We start from the raw sequence: 9,941 nt of genomic DNA on the forward strand, positions 1-9,941 counted from the left end.
AGTATAGGGAAAGCTTTAAATCAGCATTAGGACCATCATTTTTAAAATATAATTTTGAGAAAATGCAGTTAAAGAAATGTATATTTTTTTTAATGTGTAAAAACCTCTCTACAGCACTGCATGTATTATTTCCTTCCAGTTTAACTTCTTCTTTAATGGTTACATAACATTATGTTAATTAAGCAGGACTTTTTAGAAGCACCTTATATTATAAAAGCTGTAGATAAAGGCTTTGTTTTAGAACTGTGGAAATGTTCTGTTTTATCGGAAACTTTGTTGCGCAAAGATGTAAGGAAATAACTAAATGTAGATAAAAGTAATAAACATAACATATTGAAAATATCGTCCAATGATGAATGTAAAACCTTTGCCTAAAAACGCCATTATTAAAGCGTTCAGATAGAACTGCTTTTGATCTAAGTGCTTTCTTGGGCATTGAAGAAATTTAGAGCACAAGCCTCTAAAGTTTGAGTTTGGTAGGAGCACTTGAAGGCCACAGTTGTTCCGGCGCGTACGCACAATAGACGGGCTGAAAACGTCACGACGTAACGTGACCGCGCTTACTCTTCAACCAATTATTTTTGTGGCACGATTCCACGTTTTTTTAAATAAACTTCTTAAAAGGATATAAACAAACGACGATGGAGGAATGAATGGATGGATAGTGTCACTAAACAAAATGCATCAAAACATTCTCACGTACATACTTTATTGATAATCAATCACCTGAAAAAAAGTTGAATGGCCCTTTTTCAAAATAGTTTTCCTTAAATATGGAATATGCATTTTCATCAAAATATAAATTCTTGTTTTAAAATATCAAGCTTCTCTTAAATGGTTGCCTGCAGTACTGTTGTTTTTTCTTCTTCAGTAGTGATTGTTATCAAGATGCAAATTTTTAAACCCAAAACATCTGGACAGAGACTGAACACTAAGACACGTTAAGGGACACAGAAAAAGGATGAATCATTAATCATTGTTGTCATATAGCAGATTAGTCAGTTTGTAAGAAATACTTTGTCCCTGTGACAACATTGCAGCTGCAGTTATGACTCAGGAATAATTATATGAAGTTTAATACCAATTTAAAGACATTCTTCTCAGTGAAAGTCAGCTTTAAAACAAGAAAGGCCTAAAAAGTATTCATAAAACAAAATATTTGGTTGTACAAAAAAGTTTTCTATGACTTCTTAGAGGAGAGGAGAATGAGAAGAGATGCAATTTGCCTTTTTTAAATAAATGAAAAAGCAATTATTTGGCTTTATAAGCAGTAAATAGCATTTAATTAATTATTTAATAACAAAAAAATGGAGTAGTACACAATTATAAGGCTGTTTTAAGTGTTTATAAATGCACCATATTTATCAACAATCCTTCCTATAAAAACATATTTTATATGATTATATTTGCAATTTATTATATGTCCTTTCGTTATACACCAGTCTTCATTTGTTGATGAAAAATACATCAAAGGAAACCTTCTATATATGCTTGATTACAAACCATTTATTGAATGTTTATTTGCTGCTTATAAATGCTAAACAGGGGGACTTACATTCTTCTCATTCACCATCACTGTGAGACTTGAACGCAACATGAATTCTTCTCCCAGCAGAGGGCAGCCAAGTGATGCAAAATGAAAATAACTGACAGCATATTGAATGAACACAGGACGTCAAATACAGAGAAAGAAACAGTCTTCCCACAGGCAGTAAACGCACCTCAGAGAATGTAAGATCTTGACATGGCTTGACAATTCACACAGTCCAGGGAATGTTACACAGAATAGTTCATAAATCACACAGTAGCATAAAAAGATAACAGAAGCTTATCAGCGCATATTCTCCACGCAAGCCAAGGTGCATTAAAAGTAGCCTGCAGTCTGTAGATCCCTGAATATGCTCACGGTTCACATGAGCAACAATAACAATAAAAACACAACATCAACAGCATAAAATTCCTGCCTGCTTTAGGTCTCTCAAATTATAAGAAATGGCAGTGAGGCTGCAACAGAGTTTGCATTTGACATCAGAGACCCTGTTGATCCTGATGCAGAAGACAAACAGGGTTTTTTAGAGTCTCAGTCCACCGCTGTGTCTTAGTAAGATGACAACGAGAGGGGACATCCTGGTGGCAAACAAAGCAGACCCCATGACATTTGTCCCACAAAGGTTTTTTGAGAAAGACAAGGGGAACAGTACACGTCTGCATGCCCGTAACATGTGCTGACGGTGTATTTCCCAGCTCTGAAAAGAGGCATGCCAGCGAGGACAGGACAGTCAGCCGTTGTCGTCCAGGTTGTACAGAAGGACCTGGTGGTGGTTCGGGGCGAGGCCTGTGCAGGTACCCAAGCTGTACAGGCATCCAGCTGAAGGGTAACAGGGCACCAGCCGGTAATGCTGCAGCTCCTCCAGGCCGAACGCCGGAGAGCAGCAGTCCATCACCAGCACCTTCACCCTCTTCCTGTCCGAGTACAACAGTCGCCGCTGTCCCCTCTCTCCTATGACCTCCTCTTCTTCTTCTTCCTCTTCCTCTTCTTCTACCTCATCTTCTTCCTCCTCCTCTTCGGCCTCCAGCTCCTCCTCCTCATGGTGGATCTTCCTCAGCAGGTTGTTGATGAGGACGGAGCGCCGAAGGTAGGCCTCTGGGTCCTCAAGGAACCTCAGCTTCTCCAGGGAGAGCTTCAGGATGCAGCTCCGGTCCTCCTGCAGTATCAGGTGCTGCAGATGACAAACACAGAGGCAGGAGATTAGTTTGTGCTTTTAAATCTTTACTTAACTCTTGACAAATCCATAGCAGTTTGGAGGTCAGATATCGGAGCACAAGCGTAGATGTTTTCATGTGCAAGAAGATAAAAGTCTCTGTGTTAAAGCTCCAGCACAGCTGATCTAAAACAAGACCCCCTCCAGTTTTTCCCCTTGTAAACATCTCCATGTGGTGTTCTTCATGTGCTACAAGACATATCAGCGACAACATAAGCACTCATCTCCACGGCTGGGCCTGTCTGCTTTTAAACTGCAGTGTACCAAGGACAGGCTGAACAACACGTTTTCAGATTGGCAGGTTTGAGACGTCACAAACCTAAGGAGCCAATCCTGTTTATGGACGGGGTGACGCTATGCATATCATTATGTGTAACCTATGGCAACCACTTCACGTGCGCGAGCCAGCTGTAATTGTCATTGTAATTAATGCAAACTCACTACTGACTACTAACGTTAACGTTACTACTGCTAATTACAACATTTCAAGCTAGCTAAGTTTCAACAAGTTGCCACTAAACGATGGCAGAGACGTGTTTTGATTTTGCGACAGAGGGGAGGTTGAAAATTTGCATAGTGGGCGGGGACTATGCAGATTCATGTATTTTAAAAAGGGAGAAGGAGGAGACGCCTTGGGAGGATTTTTACAAGGTAATTAAACGTATTTTGCACAAAAAAACATATCAGACACAATTTATTATTTCAAGCAGAGCGTTTTATATGTCTTAAAACATGACTGGAGCTGCTCTTTAACTATGTACTGCAGAACGACAACTTTTTAGGGCATAAATAATGTTACTTAAAGGGGAAATGACATGAAAACGACTTGAAAATATATGGCAATTTTGATGGCTTTAGGGAAAGTCAAAGTTCCACATGCACACCCTTAAATCTGTAAGAACCCAGTTTTCAATCAAAATCATGTCTCTAAAGCTGATAATAAAAATGTAAATTGATCAAATCCACTCTGATAATTTAAGCTCATTTCCAGTTAACATTATCAAGAACATTTTGTGTGGCCATGCTTGTCTTAGCTAGTAAAGCAGTAAAGAGATACGTCAACTTACGTAGCTAGCTAATTTTTAGAAACCATTTTTCTTTACACCTTGTGTTGCTACACTCTCATGTTTTTCATATTTATTTTATTTTTTAACAAGGACTGTGTGTTATAGATCTGTCTTGAAAACTTTTGGGAAGTTATTTTGTTTTGGACAGGAGCAAGACTGCAACATGAGCTAGCACGTTAGCTAGTGAATAAAACTTAGCCAGCTGTTTTTGTTGTTCGTCTTTGCTAATACGACACTGCATATTCACTCAAGGTTATACTACATGAAAAATAAAATGTTATTTGTGTCCACAACATTGTTTGATTCCCAAACAGGTGAAACTATGATTAGCAAAATCTTTGCCTATACAGAACTAAAGCTGAACTGTCATCTGGATTTCAATTTGAATTCTGTCACGAACAGAAAAGTGTCATCTGTGTAGAAGCAGAGAAAAAGTGGACTATTACTATTGACACTTTTGTATGTGGTGACAGAAGCTGAAGGACAACATATAGGAAAGAAGCACTGATGGGGGACATAGCGAGGGTCAAGAATGATGAAAATGAAGCAGAATGAATGAGCTTATCAAGGTTACCTTTCAGTAATAAAATGGCGGACATATCTGGAGAATAGAATAGAAAAGACGAGGTTCATACTTTTTGAAAATATCCATGTAGGCCTCCGTGTAAATCCTCCTCCTCCGCATATTTCCTCTTGAAGTAAGCAACTTTCGACGTTGTTGAATGGTTTGGTCTCTCTCACAGGGAAGGGGCTGCTGGGACAAACAAATTAGAGATTAGACTACAAATTTAAGAGACGGGACACTGGGAATCATGTCTGAATTAATTAACCGAAGTTAATTCTTGACGTTTGAAACAGTAGTACAAGAAAAGACTCATGGTGCCTTTTTTTGAAGAACTAGAAACAATAAAAGTCTGCAGTGAAACCAGATTAATGAGGGTTTTCAGGTTAACCTTTAAAGCGTTGTCTGTAATCCATATTCATCCTTAATTAATCGATATCAATCCATGGCTGCGTGATGTGACAGGTGTCACTTGTAGGGATAACCCCATAAAGAATAATCCCTCAGGTTTTCTGATCCCTTCAGCTGTACTTTAAGCATCTTTTGACTGATTGTTGTGTACGCTTTTGCGAATGTATTGTTTTGGGTATGAGGAGCATAAAAACAGACTCTTTGGAAACAAGCAGAAACTGTCTGGGTGGTTCATAATGGAGAAGCTAAACCAAACCAACTAACCCAATCGCTCTCATTAGTCTCATTAGCTAGCATCATCTGTTAACAGCAACAATCCCTACCCAACAACAGACAACAGAATGACACAGTTAAAGAACATTTCGTGAAGAAAGCAAAGCATTTAGCAGCTAAAGTGGCTTATTTTTTGGGAGTGCTTTTTACTAGAATGTTGACAATATCAAGCTTTCCCTGTCTTCAACAAGTCCCCAAAACTACACAGGCCAGTGGAAACCCGCTGTGAAGTCACCGCTGTAACAGATAGTAGCTCTGATTACCTGCTGCTGACGGTCCACAGCCGGCGCTCAGCTCTCTGACTGGAGTCGGAATCAGTGTGTCTGAGGTGATCTGAGCCTCCACATCGCCCTCAGGCTCCTGCAGGGAAAACAGAGAGAGAGAGAGACGAGTGAGGAGGAGGAGGAGGAAGAGGAGGAGGAGGAGGAGGAAGACCAAAACATCTGAGCATGAGTGTAGAAAGCAAACAGAAGATGTGACTGTAAGCTGTCAAAGCAGCCAAGCTCAGATTTGAAGGCTCAATCTGTGCTCTTTTTTAACTTGAATTTTTGGATTCAATGTGTCATTTTTGGAACCTGGATTTACTTATCAATATCTGACACTTACAAATAATAAAGTTGTTATTTACGCCACCTTCCTTTTAAATTGAAGAACTTGAAATTTCCCACTTTTATTTCTGAAGTAGAGAATTTGAAATACAATTTTCATTTCATTTTAAGCGACAGAAAAGACAGAAAATATAAACATATCTTCAAAAATAATGAGAAAGACGATGTTAGTTTTATTTGTTTGTATGAAATGTAATATATTCAGAAGGTTTAGTCATTTTTATTAATACATCTGCATGTTATTTTACATATTTCCACATTAAAAGCACTCACAAGCATGCACTGCTGTATAATATCCTTATTTGACCCTCTAATGTCGTTGCATTAGAGGACAAAAATCATATCAACATTCAAGAAGAGGGAGAGATGAGAGAGTGGTTTGTATGTGCGTGTGTATGAATGTGTTATGTCAAGTGTGTGCGTGGTTGGGATGTTATTTAAAATGCCACAAATCAATCAATCAATTCAACATAAACACAGAGTGGGAAGGTTTATTGTTGCGCAACGTTCGCGCCGGCTCCCCTCAAGCTGCTGCAGTGACTCACACAGTTTTTTAACATCCAACTGCAGCCTGAATATTTCATCTGTGGGAGAATGATGCACGATGATGGATGCATGAAGAGAGGGAGGCTGCGTGGGAAGGGTGTGTGTGTGTGTTTGGATGCAACACTTGCTATAAATGCTCCTCTGCCGCAAATATTTCCACTACAAGCAAAAGTGTCTGAGAGTGAGGTTCCTTAATAATACCTTATTTTGCTACCTTAAAACCACCTTTAATGTGTGTGAATTAAGGGTAAATGAACTGGATTTTTCAGGACTTTTAACTACACATTGAGACCAAATTATCAACATTTTACATGAGCTAAGAAAACAACACAGATTTTTGCTTTATGACAGTGCATTGTATAATAAAATGGGGGTTTTAATTGGTTTATTTATCACTTATTTTGGATATTCCAGACCATCACATTTAGGATACCAATATTTTACTGGACATTGATGACAGCTTGTGTTTTAAATTACAAAATCTTTATATTTTTAAGTGTATCTTTTTCTACTTTAATTCTATTTTACACTTTCACATGTTGTATTATTTAAAGTTCTGTTTCTTCACCTTTGCCTTCTTCTAGGCTACAAATAAACTTGCTAACGCTAAGCTAGGAAACGATTAGCTGCTGTTTTACATGCTAAACTACCACCAATAAATCTTTTAAATGCACATTTAAGCGTCTTACCTATAAATAAATCTGTCCAGCAGCAGCAGCGGTTCAGTAAATCCCACTTAAAGCCTCTCTCTCCGTGGATGTCCTCCGGTCCTTGCCGCGACATTTACCGTCTTTACACCGATTCTGCGACGCTCCAGCTCGGTGTGAAGTCTAGCAGAGCCTCCCTCGGTTCCCGCACACAGACAGTCTCTGAGCTCCTCCGGGGTGAGACGCTCTCTGCTCTCCAGCCTCCTAAAATATCTCGTTCACAGCAACAAGACACAACACACACCGCTCTGCGCGCGCCCTCATTGGTCCTCGCGGAGGCTGATGTTTCCTGTTGCTAGGAGACTGAGTAAGAGCGGCGATGACGTTGTAGCATCAAACCTCGACTACCTGCATTCATGACTGCCTGGTGTGTGTGATGGTTTTACCTTAAACACAGCAACAAACTGAGATTTTTTTTCTCCAACCAGAAGAACAGAATGATGAATTTTCTCTTGCATGAAGCCTCGTGAAAGCTTTTTTTCTGTACCCACAAATATAAAGAGTCAAAATACTGCAGCTTTTCCACAGAGGCAACTTCATTCATTGATACAATTTTCTAAAAGTGGTGTAAGTTTAAAAAAAATAAATTAAATTTAAATATGCTGTTTAACAATGAAGATACTTTGTTAAATTTAAATAGTTTTTCATTAATTTCAACTGAAATTATTATTTTTGTTTGGAATTATAAAAATATTAATTGTAGGCTACTAATTTCTGTAAATTAAATCCGAATGGTTCCTAAATTGGGAAATAAACAGTATAATAACAGACAATAGAAGCCCTGTAGTTTGCAAAACTTTGTTATCTTAAACTTTTTATTCAATCGACTTGTTTAAGTTTTCCAGTACTGTCAAAGATTACTACAAATAAAATCTGTGGGGTTATGGTGAATTCATCTTTTAAGCTTCTGTTTGCACATGAATGTAAAATGGATACAGAACAATATAAAAATAGAGCAAGTGTTAAAGACTGGTTGTATTTCTAAATATTGTCCAGAAGTTATTGTATCATCATAAAATAACCTTAATTCCTGTTGAAATATTTGTAGAATTAAAGATTTAAGAAAGAATAAAGGTTAATCGAACACTTGACACACACAAACACAAACAAGCTGCAAATCCATCTTTGTAGGTTAAATCTTAAAACAAAATCCAACGCATCTGTCACCAAAGATCAGACTTTACTCTCCCAAAATACTTTGAAAGACCACAAAATACGTCCCTAATCTCTCTCCACTCTGTGTGATTTCCTGCTTGTAACTGGAAATCTCTACAACTAATCACACTGTGTTTTTGTTGTTATTTATGACCTCATTCTCAGAATTAAGACATCTGATCACAGCTCAGGAAGGAGAGACGAACCCAAGAAAACAGATGGCAGACAGACGTTCCCTCAGCAGGGATCTTCTGGGTTTTATTGGCAACGACAAAACTTGGTACAAAAAGTGCTTTCTGGGTGCCGTTTGGGCTCAGCATGACCGGCCCGGACCAGGGCTGCAGGACTAAAGTCCCTTTACAGTGTCAGTGTCCTCGACTCATCTCAGTTTGTCCACATGTTCCACTTATTATATCAATGTAGATCTCAGAAGACCGAGTAGGATCTTCAGAAAATGAGAAAAAAGATTGTGTGTTGGTTTTTGTGTTATTGCATTTTAGACAATGGTTTGAAAATGGCCTGTTTTTTTTACTAAAATTATAACCCATTTTTTTCTGAATGTGTTGAAACTAAGTCTGTATGTCATACGCATTTAACAGCTAAAACAATTGTTGAACATTTTGGGGAAATGATACATACTACTCGCATGTTTATGCTGTACGTATGGAGCTAGAACCAGGAGGTGATTAGCCTAGCTTAGCATAAACACTGGCAGCGGATGTGAACAGCTAGCCTAGCTCTGTCCAAAGTTAACACCGAACACGTCTCCCAAAGGTAAGTAATTTACAAATGTTGTCTTTTTTTGTGTTTGTGTTTATCTAAAAATAAAAGTTTGTATTGGTCTATATTTTAAATTTAATGCACAACAAGGTTTCGATTCCTTGTTTTCCCCCTGAAGACCTGATGATGTTGACTGAGATGAATCTAGTCTGACTGGGACTTCAGCCCTGGTCCTGGCCTTGACATAAGGAGGCCTGCCCTGTAGTCACCTTCCATGCATGCAGTCCTACAGCAGCATTCACAGGGAACAACAAGAAGGCTTCATGCAAATTTGGATCATCTCTTTGTCATGGTGGATATGTTTCATCTCAAAATGTTACAGGCACTTCATCAGAGTATATACAACTGTATTACATCTGCAGCACATTCTGATTGTCTCACATCTGTAATACAACCAGGGATCTCGAACCGAGCATGCAGACGTGTAAATACAATAGAAATCTTGGGAAATACTTAAGAACACATCTACTATTTTAAAAAATATAGAATAGATATTATAGATTCTGTACAACAACTCAACATGCATAAAATATATCAGTTTGTGCAGTAAATATAGTTCATGTCACTATTCACACTCACATGTACGAAGCCTGTAGAATAGGAGTGCTGATAGCAAGTCTTGTGCAAGGTTGTGAATTGTAGTGGGCCAAGGCCAGCGTTTTGATGACCTACTAATAAAAAATCATAACAATAAAGACGTCATAATCTTGGGCTGATCTATATTTTTTATATAATTCACTAAATTAATGTTAAAATACAGTTTTATGATGCAATATTTTAAAGACACGCCCAATGAAACTGTTGCAGCTTACGTCCCCAAACCTTTACATTTCTGATAGCCCTACAACAAAACTGTTCTAAATGTTCTATCCGAGCCAAGGGAGACAGTTTTCTGGGAGCACTAGCTAGCTTTTTAAATTTGAATTACAAATAAGAAATTGAGCTATTGCTAAACCTCTTCCCCAAACAGTGAGTAGACTTTAGCCTGACATCAGAAGCTTGTTTTTGTAATTTTAATGTTGTAGCCTGAATCCCAAAAATTCAAAGGTTGGGGTTATATTTTTTCTCCT

General features: G+C 38.2%; 1 long non-coding RNA gene across 1 annotated transcript; it reads right to left on the reverse strand.

Moving 5' to 3' along the window:
- Nucleotides 1-697: 697 nt before the first annotated feature.
- Nucleotides 698-7,182, reverse strand: LOC138591344 (uncharacterized). The gene is made up of 4 exons (XR_011308078.1): nucleotides 6,919-7,182; nucleotides 5,339-5,435; nucleotides 4,465-4,583; nucleotides 698-2,720 (listed from the first exon to the last, which is right to left on the reverse strand). It is a non-coding gene; the product is annotated as an uncharacterized lncRNA (long non-coding RNA).
- Between the last annotated feature and the right edge of the window lie 2,759 nt (nucleotides 7,183-9,941).

This window comes from Semicossyphus pulcher, unplaced genomic scaffold (assembly GCF_022749685.1).
Source record: "Semicossyphus pulcher isolate SPU_LCO1_2020_fin unplaced genomic scaffold, fSemPul1.0.p SCAF_14, whole genome shotgun sequence".
Lineage (NCBI taxonomy): Eukaryota > Metazoa > Chordata > Actinopteri > Labriformes > Labridae > Semicossyphus > Semicossyphus pulcher.